Consider the following 15,080-nt stretch of genomic DNA (forward strand, 5'->3'; position numbering starts at 1 on the left):
TGGGCAGAAGGTTGAGAAACACCATCACTTCGCTCCCAAGAGCTGATTGGAGCCAGCACAGCAATGACTTTGTCCTCTGCACGTGGGAGATGAAGCAGAAAACAAGATTTGGGAGAGGAGGGGGAAAGAACAGGAAACTTAAAATCCACCTGAGATTAATGACTTTAACATGTACAACATGTTTTGTTTTGTTTTGTTTTCCCCTCAGGACCAGTTTCATCAGACAGAGTTTGATTAAATATTTCAGCAGAGCTGTGGTTTATTCATCTAGAGCAAAAGTTATCCCCTGTTCAGGGCAGAAGCATTAGCTTTGTTTTCTAATTATAACAGCAACAATAATAATAAAAATAATAACAATGGTATGCAATGTGGATCCTTTTTATTTGCTTTTTGTTAAGAGTAAGTGGACTGTACTTTGCCTGTATTGTAAAGATGAAATGAGTTATTTTAAAGATTCTTTCTGGCTTGTGTGGAGGTTTTTTTTTTCTCTTTTAAGTGGAATTTTTCAAGGTATTCACCAGAAACACATGGCCTCGAAATTTTTCTTGGGAAAATAAAAAGACAGAAGAGGGTCCCGTGTAATTGCACGACTCCAGGAGCTGGGACGTGAAGGAAAATGCTGCAAAGGCTGCAGAACTTATGAGAAAGCCACTGGATCTGAAACGCTGCTCTGGGGCTCTTGTGCTGCCACTTACACAGGGACAAGCTTTAAACCTAAAAATTGTCATGAGCTGAGTTACTCTGAGAGCCTGTCCACTCGTACAACGCAGCGACAACTCAAACAGAGGCAGCTCGCACGCTTAAGGCTAAACATGTGTATAAGTGTTTTTCTGGATCGGGGCCAAAGCACTGAATACCTTGGGGAATTGAATCCTGTAAATGCCGGTTATCGATATCTCAGATCTATCTAAGTGGTAACTGCTGACAAACGTGCTTTTTTTTTTTTTGGTGGAGACCCGCATTTATTTCAGATTTTCTAACGCCAGGCCCCAAATTCCCTCAGTCTGGGATCGGGTCTGTTGCATTCCTCAGTGGTGATGGACAATGAATCTGGACTGGAACAAAGGTGGGATGATAAAATAAAAACAGGTAAAATTGAGTGCTCACAACACCACGTTTGAAGATCTAGGGGTGTGTGACAGTTCAACTTCAACATTCATACTGAACTTGAATTCATACTGAATTTCAGAGGAAGGAGATTTTAAGTCCATCATTCTATGGGGCTTCCTTCCTTCCCTGTTGTTTCTCATCCTAAACTTCAAGATATTTAGGATTATCCCAGATTATAGCATCTCATCCGAAATTTCAGGCTATTTAGGTTTATCCTAAATGATGTGGACTTAAAAATCTGTCTTTTCTCTGAAATTCAGTATGAATTTTGAGAAAGCAGCCGATCTTTGGGGAGGCTGAGGTTGAGCTGTCACACACCCCTAGCACTTCAGATAATTAAGCTTATCCTAAATATCTTGACATTTAGGGTCATTATAAAAGTCATCAACAGCAGCAACTGCATCACCAAAGAAAACCAACCGGTGGGCATTATCTCAAACTGAATTTCCCCCAGGCCTAGGAGGCTGATGATGCAAAGAAGGATCCAGAACTTTCTTTGCTGCTTGCAGACACTGAAAACACGTAACCACCTGCAGCTGCTTTCCAGTCCGCTACCTGCTCAATATGCAATTAATTTTACAAAGTGCTGCACATATTGACCAGGGCCAGGCTTAAGACAGGAAAACTGTTTTATCTTCTAAACTCCCTGCTCTGTCCAGGGCTCCACTCCTCATCTGGTTGGGATAGATTAAAATACCACCTCAGTGCTCACCTCTGCAGGTGCTTCCTTCCCGGCTTCAGGCAGTGTGAAATCTGCAGGGGGGGTGAGCTGGAAGTCTCTTTGCATTTGGGGAAAGTGGGAAATGATGGCTAGCAACTCCCTGTATATCCACGCTTGAGGAGCAGCGCTCGTCCTGACATAAAACTGTCAAGCTGACAGTTGCAATTTAAGGCTAATTTAAGGCAGGCACAACTCCCCTGCTCAACCTGACCCCCACACATAACTCTTCCTCTGATGGATGTAGGGGTCCTCTCAGCAGTGAAGCATCTGGTGTCATTCGAGGCTTTGTACAGGACTTTGGAGTGATGTTCAACTTGCAGGAGTCCCCTGCCCACCAAGGCTGGAAGAGGAACATCAAGGGGACACCCAAGGACATTTTAAATAGCATTGACATTTCATAGAATCATAGAATAGTTTGGGTTGGAAGGCACCTTCCCAGCTTCCCCAGTGCCCCCCCTGCCATGAGCAGGGACATCTGCACCAGCTCAGGTTGCTCAGAGCCCCATCCAGCCTGGCCTGGGATGTCTCCAGGGATGGTTCAGCCACCACCTCTCTGGCCAACCTGGGACAGGCTCTCACCACCCTCAGGGCCAACAATTCCTTCCTCATGTCTGGCCTGAATCTCCCTCCTTTAGTTTAAAACCATCACCCCTTGTCCTATCACAACAGGGTGATGCAAGATCTCAAAGACACTTTCTTTGCTCCACAGCACTTGTCCTAAGGGCTTTTCCAGGTCTACCATGGACCAACAAATGAGGTGATACAGAAGAATGAGCTCTGCAAAGCCACAGGACTGATCTTGCCTCATAATTGCCACTGACACACATAGGCCAGGTTGGACCTCCAGATCTGGTCCTTAAAGGCCCCTAATCACCAAGAGAGGCTTCTGAGTTAAACAGGACCATAGCGAAAGGTTCCAAGCTGTTGAATGAATTCCCCCGAGGAGGAATTCACCTACTCTGACATTACACAGGTTGTTGAGCAAGCTGTCCTCAGCTCTCTGCGCTGTCAATAAAGATATTTCTAGAGTGCTAGAAACCTGGCGTGCCGCCAAAGAGCGGATTGGGATAAGACAAGCTGTGTCCATTGGGAGCTAGCATGACCCTTTTCATGTAGACATCCACACAGCAGATGTCAGAAGTCAGATGAGATTTATCCTTAGCCTGATGCTTGGTGTAGAGGTCCTTTTGTTTTGATGTTTGGTCTTGTTATAAACCAAGCTAATGAGTGGTTAAGCATAACTGGACTATTAGCATTAGAGCATGATCTTGTAAAAGTCCTATACCCAAAATAATTACAGCTGGCACCTATTATTTTACACTAATTGCTTAAAGATACTTCCAAATAAAACAGTAAGACTCAATGGATTAAATCAAGCATTATAAACATGTAAATGTAGCTGCTTAGATTTATTTTTCCTCTTCTCTCCATTAGGGGGAACATTTTCGTTTTGGGATTTGCACATAATTCCAAGGAAACTAAAAAAGTTACTTTTTGTGGAGTTTATGAAGAAATTAAAACCATTCAAGTGCACTGACCACTTTGCAGTTGCAAATGTCAGACTCCAGTCCCCTGAACTTGACCCATATTGTTAATTGCTCTTGTACAAAGTATCTTTTTTTTTTTTCAGCCATTAAAGAGGCTATTCCAGATAATAAAATGTAAACAAAGAAACTTCAAAGAACAAAACGAATGCCATGCAGTAACTGTGTTTTACACTAACACTGAATTGCTGGTAGAAGATTTCTCCTTCCAAAATATTTTCCATTACTCTGTGTAAGCTGGTTAATAGCCTAAGCACCCTGGCTTACCTTTAGGAGACTTAGATAAGCTCAGAGATCTTCCTGCATAGAAACGCACTGATCATCCTTTCAACATCATCCTTTTTCTCCTTAAACTGATCTTGGCCAGTCTAATAAGATTGACCTTCTTTCTTGTTGCTGATATCCTGCTCATACTTTTGAACACTTCTCTCAGTGGTGTGTGCACTGGGTGAAATGCAGGAGAATAAAGGAATCATGGACAATGAGCTTAAATACTCCAAAGCAAAAATTAAAAAATGAATCAATAAATCAGCATTTAGAGGTAAGATGATCTAAAGTTCCTTTTAGGCACCTAAATTCAATAGTGAGGATGGAGTCCCTCAGTGGCTAATATATTCCTGTATATTTTAACCTTTTTTAGTCCAGAGTTATTGTTCCTTCCCAGCTTTACAACTAATGTGGGTTTATAAATAGGTTAAATATAAAGGAATGGGTCTGGGAATTCACCACAATTTTTGTTAAATAAAACTCCCACTCTCTTCCAACACAATCAAATGCGACTCCACAGACCCCAAATCCAATCCAAGTTTTTTTTCTGTGCCATATCCCACATATTTTTCAGATGCTGTCATGCAGACAGGCACTTGGGGGGAGAATCATCTCACACAGCTTCAGGTGATGGGGATGGAGACACCCCCATCTGAGCTAACCCTGCACCATCTTCATGATGGATGGATGGATGGACGGACAGATGGATGCAAGGAAGGGATGAACTGGCTGCCTTTCATCTGTTATTCTGCTTTTTAGTGTGGTCTGGGGTAGGAACATATGATTTGTGTTTTACCTGGTTTGCTTCTGAGATCTGGCCAGCCTCACCTAATTCTGGATTTTAATTGAATCCAGGACTGGTTCTGCTGGGTTTCATGCTAGAGGACTTTTCACCTCTATAGCTGATGCTGGGTAATGAAGTTATGTTATGTTATGTTAGAAATCCGGCGGAGGTGGGTTTATATTTATCATCACCCTGTAACTGGGACTGACACACAAAAAAAGATTAAAGCAATAAAACTCAAAATAGAACATCTTCTTGCAGGAGGTTTTTTTTTTTTTTGAAAGACCCAAAGTTTTCAACTAGGATTTGCCTTGACAGGATGAAGTACATTTTCAGACTCAGCTTCTTAATGGGCTACATCTGCTTAATGTAATTTTGCATCTGAACTGTGTGTCTTGTCAGATGCAAACAGAGTCAGAACTGCACTCAGCAGTACTCACTTTCCCTGGAATCAGATAAACTCAGCCCAATAAATTAGTTTTACTGCTCTTAGTATCACCCTGTTATCATTGTGAGTGATTTAGTCTGGGTTTCCCAAAATTCCCCATTCTTTCCCAATGAAAGGAATTGAGCTCCCAAAATAAATAAATATTTTCTTCCTTTCTTTCTTTTCTTCCTTCTTTTTTCCTTCCTTCTTTCTGTTCTTTTTCCTTTATTTTTCTTTCTTCTGCTTTCTCTTGTTCTTCATCTCTTTTTCTTGCTTTCTTTCTTGCTTTCTCTCTCTTTCCATCAATGAGCTATATAAAGTAATTCACAGTTACACTTTTAAAATGTGTAGCTTTTTGCTCAAAGAGAAGCTATTTAATTAGGCAATTGTGACCTAGTTCTCAGCTGGTGTAAATCAGCAGCAATGATTTATACCAGCTGAACATATGAATTCTGGTGTTTGGTAGCAGCTTTTAGAGGCTCTGCCTTGTAAAGTGCATTGGACTGTGTATTATATTAGCTACGAGAACATTTTGTGAAAATACAGTTGTATTTTATGCCTTTTTTTAAATATACTTTATATTCCCATGTTGTTTGCATGATTAAACAAGAGGAAAGATGGACTTGTCATTGCAGAACAGACCAGGAGCTGGGTGATAATGGTCTAAGCTCCCTCTTACATCATGGGCAAGTGACTTGAAGCTGAGGTGCTGAATATCCCATACGAGGTATTGACAGCTTGCAAGCCCCGCTGGAGCCCACAGTGCTTTAGAGGGATCTAAGGGGCCTCCAGAGGCATCTGGAGCTGTGATGGATGCAGCCCACAGGCTGGATGCTCAGGAGGGAAAGAAGTGGGAATAGGTGTCCACCACCATGGTGATGGAAGTGCAGTAAGAAGGCAAATAGGAAGCAATATTTGTTGTTTGTTTGTTTGTTTTTAATGTATTTCATTTTCTCAGAAAGGCTGTTGGATCTATTCCTGGGGCAAATGAAGCCAAGGACTGACAATCGATATATGGACCTCTGATCAGGGGCATCTGAGAACCCGGTGAACATCAGTTTGCTCCTCTCACAGGCTTAGCTGTGCCTGGCAGAGGGTTGGGAAAGGAATGAACACTTGGCAGTGGCAATGTCCTAAATCATCTAGAAAACTTGGCCAGAATTCGTCTATCAGAGTTGAGAGCTGTGGGAGAGGTGGCAAGTTGTAGTAACCTGGAGGGATGGCAGTTTGAGCTCTGATTTTCTGAGGATATCAGCCTTTTGCAACATTCTTCTTCTGCCTTCATGAATGTCTGTATGTCCATCTTCTGTCCTTTCAGGTGCCTTCTGCTCTCAGTGATGAGTTCCAGCAAACTTTGGCAGGATGTTGGAGTTTCAAGAGCATCAAAGGTGGGATGATATTCCATCTGCCTACTTAAGCCAACTCTGTTGTTGAGCTAGTTCATCCTGGACTTTATAAACAGTGATTAGAAATTGGCATCAGGGACTTGTTTCATCTTTGTGTAAAACAGCCCAGAACGTCTCTGATGTAGGCAGCATGCTGCCAGGGTAGTTCAGCATTAGTCTCCTAGATGATCAATTATACTTGTTATACTTAGAGGGAAAAACAAAGTAACTGTACTCCATGTAGCGCTAGGTAAATTAATTTAGTGATAATAATCCCAAACTCTTGGAGCTCGGTTCCTGTCTCTGTTCTGGCTAAATTGCCTTTGGAACATGCCAAATCTATGTGCATAATAAGTCAAAGAAAGGCTTTTCTCTGTGAAATGCAAATTCATTTTCCTGCTCTCCTTTGTGCTTGGTTATAACCGGGATTTCATAAGAGCGTGCTTGAGAGTGGAAAAACATATTATCCTTTAAATATGGTGTCCCAGCTATGGCTGAACTTTCTGTTTGGACTTTGACTGAGCTGCTGGGCTTAAATCCCAGCTCTGGAGCTACCAGATGGACCACATTATTCTCACTTGCAGAAACACCATCAGGCAAACTGTTTCGACCAGAACAACTCTGCTGCTCATGGAAGGTGCGAGGTACTAATGGGACTTTGTGTTCCTGCCATGGGTGTCATGCTCCTCCTGGTACCCCTCCCAGCTCACATTGTCCTTGTCTTTTAAAAATCCCTGGATCAGAGGAATGGGGAAAGGACTGGTGGAGACAAAGCCCTGCCAGTGGATGGGGCAAGGCCAGATGGACATGCCTAAATGAGGACCACTGGCATCTCAGCATCACAGCAGCCTGGAGTGCTTCACAGGGGAATGTCTCAGCCCAGCCAACAGGCGCTGCCAAAGAGAGAGACGTGTTGGAAATCACACTTCTTTCTTGGACTCAAGCGCCTGTGTGTAGCCCTGAGATACCTGCCATCTTTGGCTGCATTCGACTAGTAAATAAACCGGGCTGGAGCCTGTTTGCTGGCTGCCCATGGCAAGTGGCACAGCAGAACTTGCAAACAGATGGCTTTTATTGCCCAAACAGACGACTTCATTCCTACTGAGTTTTGTCAGTGATCTTTGCCTTCTGCTAAGATGACCATGCATGGGTGATGTCTGGACTCACTAGCTGGTGTGGACCTCAGACACGATGAGGACTGAGCTAAGATATAAGCAGTCTGGGTGATCATGGAACAAAGCTGGAACCATTGCTCTGGCTCTAGCTGGCTTTTTAATACAGACACAGCCTTGGGGGCTTAAAGCATTTCGTAACCCTTTGCATTTCCTTTCCTGAAATTGTACATTCTCACCTTAAGCTCCTCTCACCTTCTCATATCACAGCAGAGAGTCCTGTAGTTCACCTTGCTGTTGGCTGAAGAGCTAATTCCCTTGTTTGTCATGAACCTCTCCCCCAACAGCTTCATTTGGTGTCCCCTGGTCTTCCTTCTACACTAGAAAGTTCTTGTACTGAAAGAGATCCTTCTTCATCCCTCCGGTATATCTTCTCATTTTCATGTAACTATCACCCTCGTCATCCTCAGGGATGTGTAACACAGGCATAAGAGGGATATCCTGCTATCACTATAGCTCATAGTCAAGCAACACATAGATTGTAGACCTCTCTTTTTCTCCCTCCTCAGAAATGAGCCCTTGCAGCTTTTTGCCTGTGAGGAGCAGGATTCACTGTAACATCCATCCAGGCTTCACCAGGGGATAGCCAAGGCAGGTCTGGGTCACATTTGCTTATTTTTCTTGTCCCAGTGCCTCCCAGAAGATTTCATACCCCAAGGAGAGAGCTCAGACAGTGCTCCCTGGCCACAACACGGTGAATGGTGAGGAGAAAAGAAACAATGTTTTGGGGTTTTTTTCAGGTAAAAAAACACAGGATAGGAACCATATCATCCTCATCCGTGACACCAGGTCAGGTTTTGATTTAGCCGTTTACCTTCTTGCTTAATAAATTGGAGTCTGAGGCAGGAGCCGAGGAAGAACGAGTGGGTCCCTTGGCTCTTCTGAGCTACTGTTTTTTCTCCAAAGCCTGTTGCAGACAGATGGAGAGGATGGAGGTCCTAGCAAGCCCTGACCCCCCATGACAGGCTGGAAACACTGATCACACTTTGCCTGCATGTAGATGAGATGTAGTTGGAAAGGCTGCCCAGACAAATGTTCTGGAGTAAGACAAGCATGTATCACCCTTGGGGGTACTAACAGAGGTCACAAAACCCCCCTCTTTCCATATCTCCCAATGGGACAGGAGAATGAGAGAGCTAACCTGCGAGGACCAGTAGCAAACTGATATTTTTCCCACCTCTCATGTGTGGCAGGAAATTTCTGTACATTTGTTATACTTGTTACCCTTGTATGAGATCCCTTAATATGCTGCTCAGAAAGAGGAGCACACAACAAGGACAAGAGATTGATCCCAAAATGTTTCAGGAGCAGGTAACTTCCCTCGTCTCCTCAGCTCAGCTAACTTTGGGCACTGGGGGTTCAAGAACAAACTCCTGAGGAGGTCATTGCGTGGGGTTCACCTGGGTCACAGAGGTCTGTGCCTCAGCTGGGGGCCTTAGCACCATCCCCAAGACCATGGAGACATGTTCAGGTATCACAAGGTGAGGTCTGCAGGGGAAGCAGAGGCCTCCCTTTCTTGAGAAGCTGGGCAGGGGGGTGGAGAGCCAGCCCACAAGACCTTCATGGCACCACCAAACCTCACCAGTAGCCTCTATTCCTGGTGCATGGATAAGAAGATGAGGAGCTAAGCTCCACAAGTATCTGTGGGACACGAAAAACCAATCGGCTTTTCTGGCTTCATGTCAAGATGGAAAGCAGATGTGATCCTTGTACTGTGGCTTTTTTCTTCCCTGGCAAGCAGATGTTGTAACCTTTTCTAGAGCAGGCTGGAGAAACGTGCCCTCTTCTCCAAAAGCAGGCCAAAGCTCCCTGCCAGGAGAAGGAAGATTAAGAGATACAGACCTCTTCTTGGCCCAGCTCACAGCCTGCAAAGAGGGTGCAAAACAGTGTGTATGGAGGCACTGACATCCACTTCATCATGGCTTTGCATCCATGGGAAAGGATCTGCAAAGAGAATTAGGAGTGTTGGATGGCTCAAGGTGGAGTTCCTTGCAGAGCTTGTGTGTTGGGTTTTTTTTTAAGCATATGTAGTCAATTGTGGCCTGGTTGTAGCAACGAGTGGGAAGTCTGGGTCATTTGTGTGCATGAAAAGGCAGGTAGTAGGCTTAAGGCTGGGCTGAAAGGCAGAGAGTCGGGAGCCATGGAGAAAAGAAAGCAGGACAATGAAGGAAAAGAAGGGAATGAAGTCACTGATTGCTTCTCAAGGCTGTATTTTAAAATGTCACCTGATTGGTTTTCAAGCCAGAAAGGTTTCAGGTCCAGTGGGTTTCCAGTAACGATGGCAAAATAAGGAGGAGCATTGAAAGGAATTTGTAAACTTTGTATTTCTTTCACAGTTATTTTAAAGTTTCATGAAAAGGACTTTTGTCCTTCCTGGCTTGAAATCAAACTTGGGACTAAAAACCAGTCTATGCTCACCAAGAGAAAAGGCTTTTTCTCAGCAAGATTTCCAGTACTTGGATTTGCGACGTTGCAGGCTTTTTTTTTAAGGAAGAAATGTTTTTCTATGTCTACATTTTGCAAAATTTCATATTGTAGTAATCTGTGTGGAAACAGCCTTTCTGTAGGCAAAGTCTTCAGAATCACAATTTTCTAGCCCCTGGAGGGGATTGAGACATTTACAAGGGAAATATAGTGCTGCCACCTTGATCATTTGAAGATATCACTGTGAAGTGCGTGGCTGTCTTCCAATTGATCTGTGCTCCATCAGCTGGAGAAGGGTAACCACAGGCCAAGGGCTCTTCTGGGTCTGCTCTTCCCCAGCCACAGCTGGTGCCAGAGCAAAACACAAGATGTGCAATAGTGATTTTCTGGAGCCCCCATTAAACCGTATCATTTTATCAGATTATGGGCGATTCACTGCAGACTTTACACCACATCACAGAGTGGTGACAACCAGAAAACAAGAGGATGAGATGATGACTTTGGCCACCAGTCACTCTTTTCCACAGATCACAGAATCCCAGGCTGGTTGGGGTTGGAAGGGACCTCTGGAGATCATCCAGTCCAACCCACCTGCTAACACAGGGTCACCAGAGCAGGTCACACATGGTCACGTCCAGGTGGGTTTGAATGTCTCCAGAGAAAGAGACTCCACAACCTCTCTGGGCAGCCTGGTCCAGGCTCTGGCACCTCAAAGGAAAGAAGTTTCTCCTCATATTCAGATGGAACCTCCTGCGTTTCAGTCTGTGCCCGTTGCCCCTCATCCTGTCATTGGGCACCACTGAAAAGAATCTGGTCCATCCTCTTGGCACCCACCTTGGAGATATTTGTCAGCATAAATAAGATCGCCTCTCAGCTTCTCTTCTCCAGGCTGAACAGACCCAACTCCCTCAGTCTTTCCTCATCAGAAAGATGTTCCAGACCCCACATCTTTGTAGCTCTCTGCTGGACTCTCTCCAGTAATTAATAGAATCATAGAACCATTTTGGTTCGAAGAGACCCTCAAGATCATTGAGTCCAACCATAACTTAACTCTGGCACTAAACCATGTCCCTAAGAACCTCAAATTCCTTGTTCTTAAACTAGGGAGCTCAGAAGTGGACACAGTACTCCAGGTACTGCGCCACCAGGACAGAGTGGACTTAGTATGCAGTCATCTCAGCTCATAGATACGTAGGGAGCACACAGTCCCTACTAGCACTGCAACAAACACTGGGGCTCTCTCTTGACCTAAACTGTTTGTTAAATATCTCATAGTCAAACCTGAGGTTTCTACAAAGGTTTATTTTCAAGAGAAAGGAAGTACGACTTCATCATGCTAGCATGTATCAGAGAAGGAATCAGACACCAGGGTCCCAGGGGGATGAAGGAATCCAAAATGTGCAGAGCCAGAGTCAGGGACAGGATCGCTGGAACAGAGAAAATCGCATAACTCTAGGTTGGCAACTTGACCTAACATTAGTCCTGGAGACTCACCTGCAAACCAAGCTGGCCCTAAAACAGAGGGAGTCAGCTCTTTTGTGCTTAGTGTGGAATGGCCTGCAAGGGATTTGGTGAACCCAGCTTAATTTCCATGTGTCTTCTGATGAAATCTGTATTGAAGGCATTATGATAGTGTGGGCTTTTCCAGATGTGACAGTCGATGTCTGCAGGCACACTTTTTAACAGTCTGCAGGGTTAGGAAGACATTTTATGATCTAGGTGGATGAGGCTGTTTAATATCTGAGCAAAAAAAAAAAAAAAAATAATGGCAAAGAGCTGCCTAACAAGCCTTCTTCTGAGTGATTGCTAGCCAGGCTAATGTGTATTTGGTCATAAAGCAGCTGGGACATTTGGGGTGTATTATCCAGCTTTTGCATAACATATGCAGGAAGATGCTGAGAAGATATAACCGGTATGTTATGCTGTTGTACAAATCTATTGAGTTACACAGTATAAAATTTGAGTTTCTTTAACAAGGTGACCTTTGCCATTGGTGTGGACACGGTTCACATGAAAGGTATAGATTTTTGGTGTGAGATTTTCTTATGATATTTCATCTGTATTTCCCCTTTCCGCCCCCGCCCCATATCTGCAAGATAATGTTTTAACTTTCCTGTCAGCTTGAGGATCATTCAGATACAACGGTAATGAGAAACAGGCACCTCCAAGAAAGTGGACCCACTTCATTTTAGCGACAGGAGACCAGTGACTGGCCTCACTATCTGGGGAATGCTGAGTCTGTCAGTCCTGTGTGAAATTACCCATTTTAATAATAGCATTTTTTGGGAATGATGTTGCCTGTGTGAATGGCCTGTGGAAAGGGCAACCAGAAGATGTGGTTGTCTTCTCTTCTGGAGTGTCCTTGCACTTGAAGGTGGGCAGTTCTGCTGATGTGTTTGATGAAGGAAATCTGGGCAATGATTTAAATTTCAGACTCTATTATAAAATACAATCTGAAGTCCTTAGCAGTCCCCATAAGAAGGCCCTTGCTGCTTCTGAACCATAGAGGAACTGGTTTAAAGATTCCTGAAATCATTCCTGGAATCCCAGGGAATATCTTCACTGCTCATTAAGAGAGGTCAGGTCTTGGAAGACCGGTTGTCCATGCTCCTTCACCATTAGCTCACTCCCAAACCCTGCTTTCAGGCATAGGAGAGCTGAGGTGTTTGGACACAAGCCATGCTGTGACACTTGGCCTCAGGGCCAGCAAATTGGCCCCGACCGGCTTCATTTAGCAGAGTAGGTGTTGCTGATGAGACTGGACCGCTTTTGGCTCCCTCTGCCCTGCGCAGTCCTTCAGCACTGTCCCGGCAGGCTTTGCACCTTCAAACACCCCCACAAGTCTTTATGCCACATCTCAGAGCTCGTAACACCTACCCTCAGTTTCTTGCTATAAAAACATTACTCTGGCAGGCTGCTGCACAGCCCACTTAATATTTCAGACACTTTGAGCAGAACCCCTCCATCCCTCCTCCAATAATTACTGTGAACTAGGGCCACGGGGCATCACACGGGACCCGGAGGAGGCTGAAGGCCAAATGCCATGTGGTGTGGACCAGGCAGTCTGCTGGCAGCCCCGAGCTGTGTGTGGTGATACAAACCAGGCTGTGCGACTGGACTTCAAGGCTAAATGGGAGCACAACCCTCTTTGCTTTAGGACTACAGAGGAAAATGTGGATTTAGAGGACCCATGTCCTTAGAAGGTAAGAAAGACTTCTGCCAATGCAGGCATTGGAAACAGTTTGTGAGATGTTCATTCATCTGACTGACTTCCCAGCTCACCTTCACGTGATGAAAATCGTGGCTTAGATAAATCTTCCTTTGGTAAGACATGTGGTAACATGCAAAACCCAGCAAGTCTCTATAACTACTCCTGGTTAAGCCCACAGCACAACAGAGCCATTTAATAGGGTTGTCAAATGCAAGGTAAGCCATGGCAGCCAAGTGTGAGGTCATTCACATCAACTCAACTTACCATGCACAAGTGTCCAACTTCTGCTTGCCTTGCATGGAGAATATGCACTGGGATAGTTACTACATCTCAGCCAACATGTGGCAACGTGTTCAGCTGACACAAATGGGTTGTGTGTTTGAACCCCGGCATCCAGCTGTTCACAGATGATGGGTTGCATCTCCATAAAGGGGCAGCAGATGTTGACTGCTCTGTGAGAAAGAAAACCCAGCTTGTCTTTAATCCAGAATGCATGGATTTGACATTCCAGGCATATCTTGACATTGCTGTATATATTAGAGCAAACCTCTAGGTCCCCATGCAGCATGAGCACAGATATGTTCTTATATATACAAAACGGTGCCAAAATGCCTGTGATCTAAATCTGTTCAATAGAATGGATGTATTCTACAGGAATATCACAGAATCACAGACTGGTTGGGGTTGGAAGGGACCTCTGGACATCATCCAGTCCAACCTGCCTGCTAAAGCAGGGTCACCAGAGCAGATCACACAGGAATGTGTCCAGGCGGGTTTGAATGTCTGCAGAGAAGGAGACTCCACAACCTCTCTGGGCAGCCTGGTCCAGGGCTCTGGCACCTCACAGTAAAGAAGTTTCTCCTCATGTTCAAATGGAACCTCCTGTGTTTCAGTCTGTGCCTGTTGCCCCTCATCCTGTCATTGGGCACCACTGAATAGAGTCTGGTCCATCCTCTTCACACCCACCCTGGAGATATTTACAAACATTGATGAGATCCCCTCTCAGCTTCTCTTCTCCAGGCTGAACAGACCCAGTTCCCACAGTCTTTCCTCATCAGAAAGGTGCTCCAGACCCCTGATCATCTTCATAGCCCTCTGCTGGATTCTCTCCATCAATTCCTTGTTCTTCTTAAACTCGAATGCTCAGAACTGGACACAGTGATTCTGTGATTCTGAGGAATTTGCATTTCTTCACACAATGAGCTGTTTGCCTGGAAGAGCCAGCCTATGTAGGTGTGAAAGCCAGCAGCTCACCTCCCAACCACTCAACCTCATGACTCTCTTCCGTCATCCCTGAGTGTACAGGGACACTGCTGTCCTCTTTCTGTAGCTGCTGGGAGAAGATTCCTCAAAACTTTCACCTGGCCCACCTCAAAGGAGATAGCTGTCACCATATTCCGTCTTCAGGCATCATTGCGTGAAGTTGCTCTGGAGATCCCAGGTCAGGTAGAGCAAACAAGACAGGCTTGCCAGCTGGGATACCAGTTCATCTGCCAGGGTGGAAATGGTGTTCCTCGATTAAACAATATGAGAGGTTGGGTATGTCTTCAGAGATGATGTGGAAGAGAAACCATTCTTCTTGCAGTGATGCTGGAGGAAGAAGCGGCTCCTTCAGCACTCATGTCTCTGTTGACAAGAAGATCACAGGGGACATCTGTGGCTTTTATAAGATGGACATGACTATTTACTGACTCCAGGCAGTGAGGAGACGGTAGGTTATCACCACTATCAAACCAGGATGGATTTGAACTAACACCCCAAATTTATCTCAGCAGGCTTACAAGGCCCTGAGTATCTCCCTTCTGTGCAGCGTTCAGGTCTCAGAGGCCATGGGTGTTATTACTATAATAAACATCGATGTTAGCTCTGTATCTGCCAGGTATGTTGCACTTTAGAAATGCTACACGTATTCCCAGCCTTTAGGAATTTCCCCAAATCCTACCCATTCGAAACATATCCCCCAGCTGCTTCCCTGCAAAAATCCAGCTGCATCTTCTATTGTGCCTTTACAGTGATTATCAGAACATTTCCCTCC

The sequence above is a fragment of the Caloenas nicobarica genome, chromosome 1, assembly GCF_036013445.1.
Source record: "Caloenas nicobarica isolate bCalNic1 chromosome 1, bCalNic1.hap1, whole genome shotgun sequence".
NCBI lineage: Eukaryota > Metazoa > Chordata > Aves > Columbiformes > Columbidae > Caloenas > Caloenas nicobarica.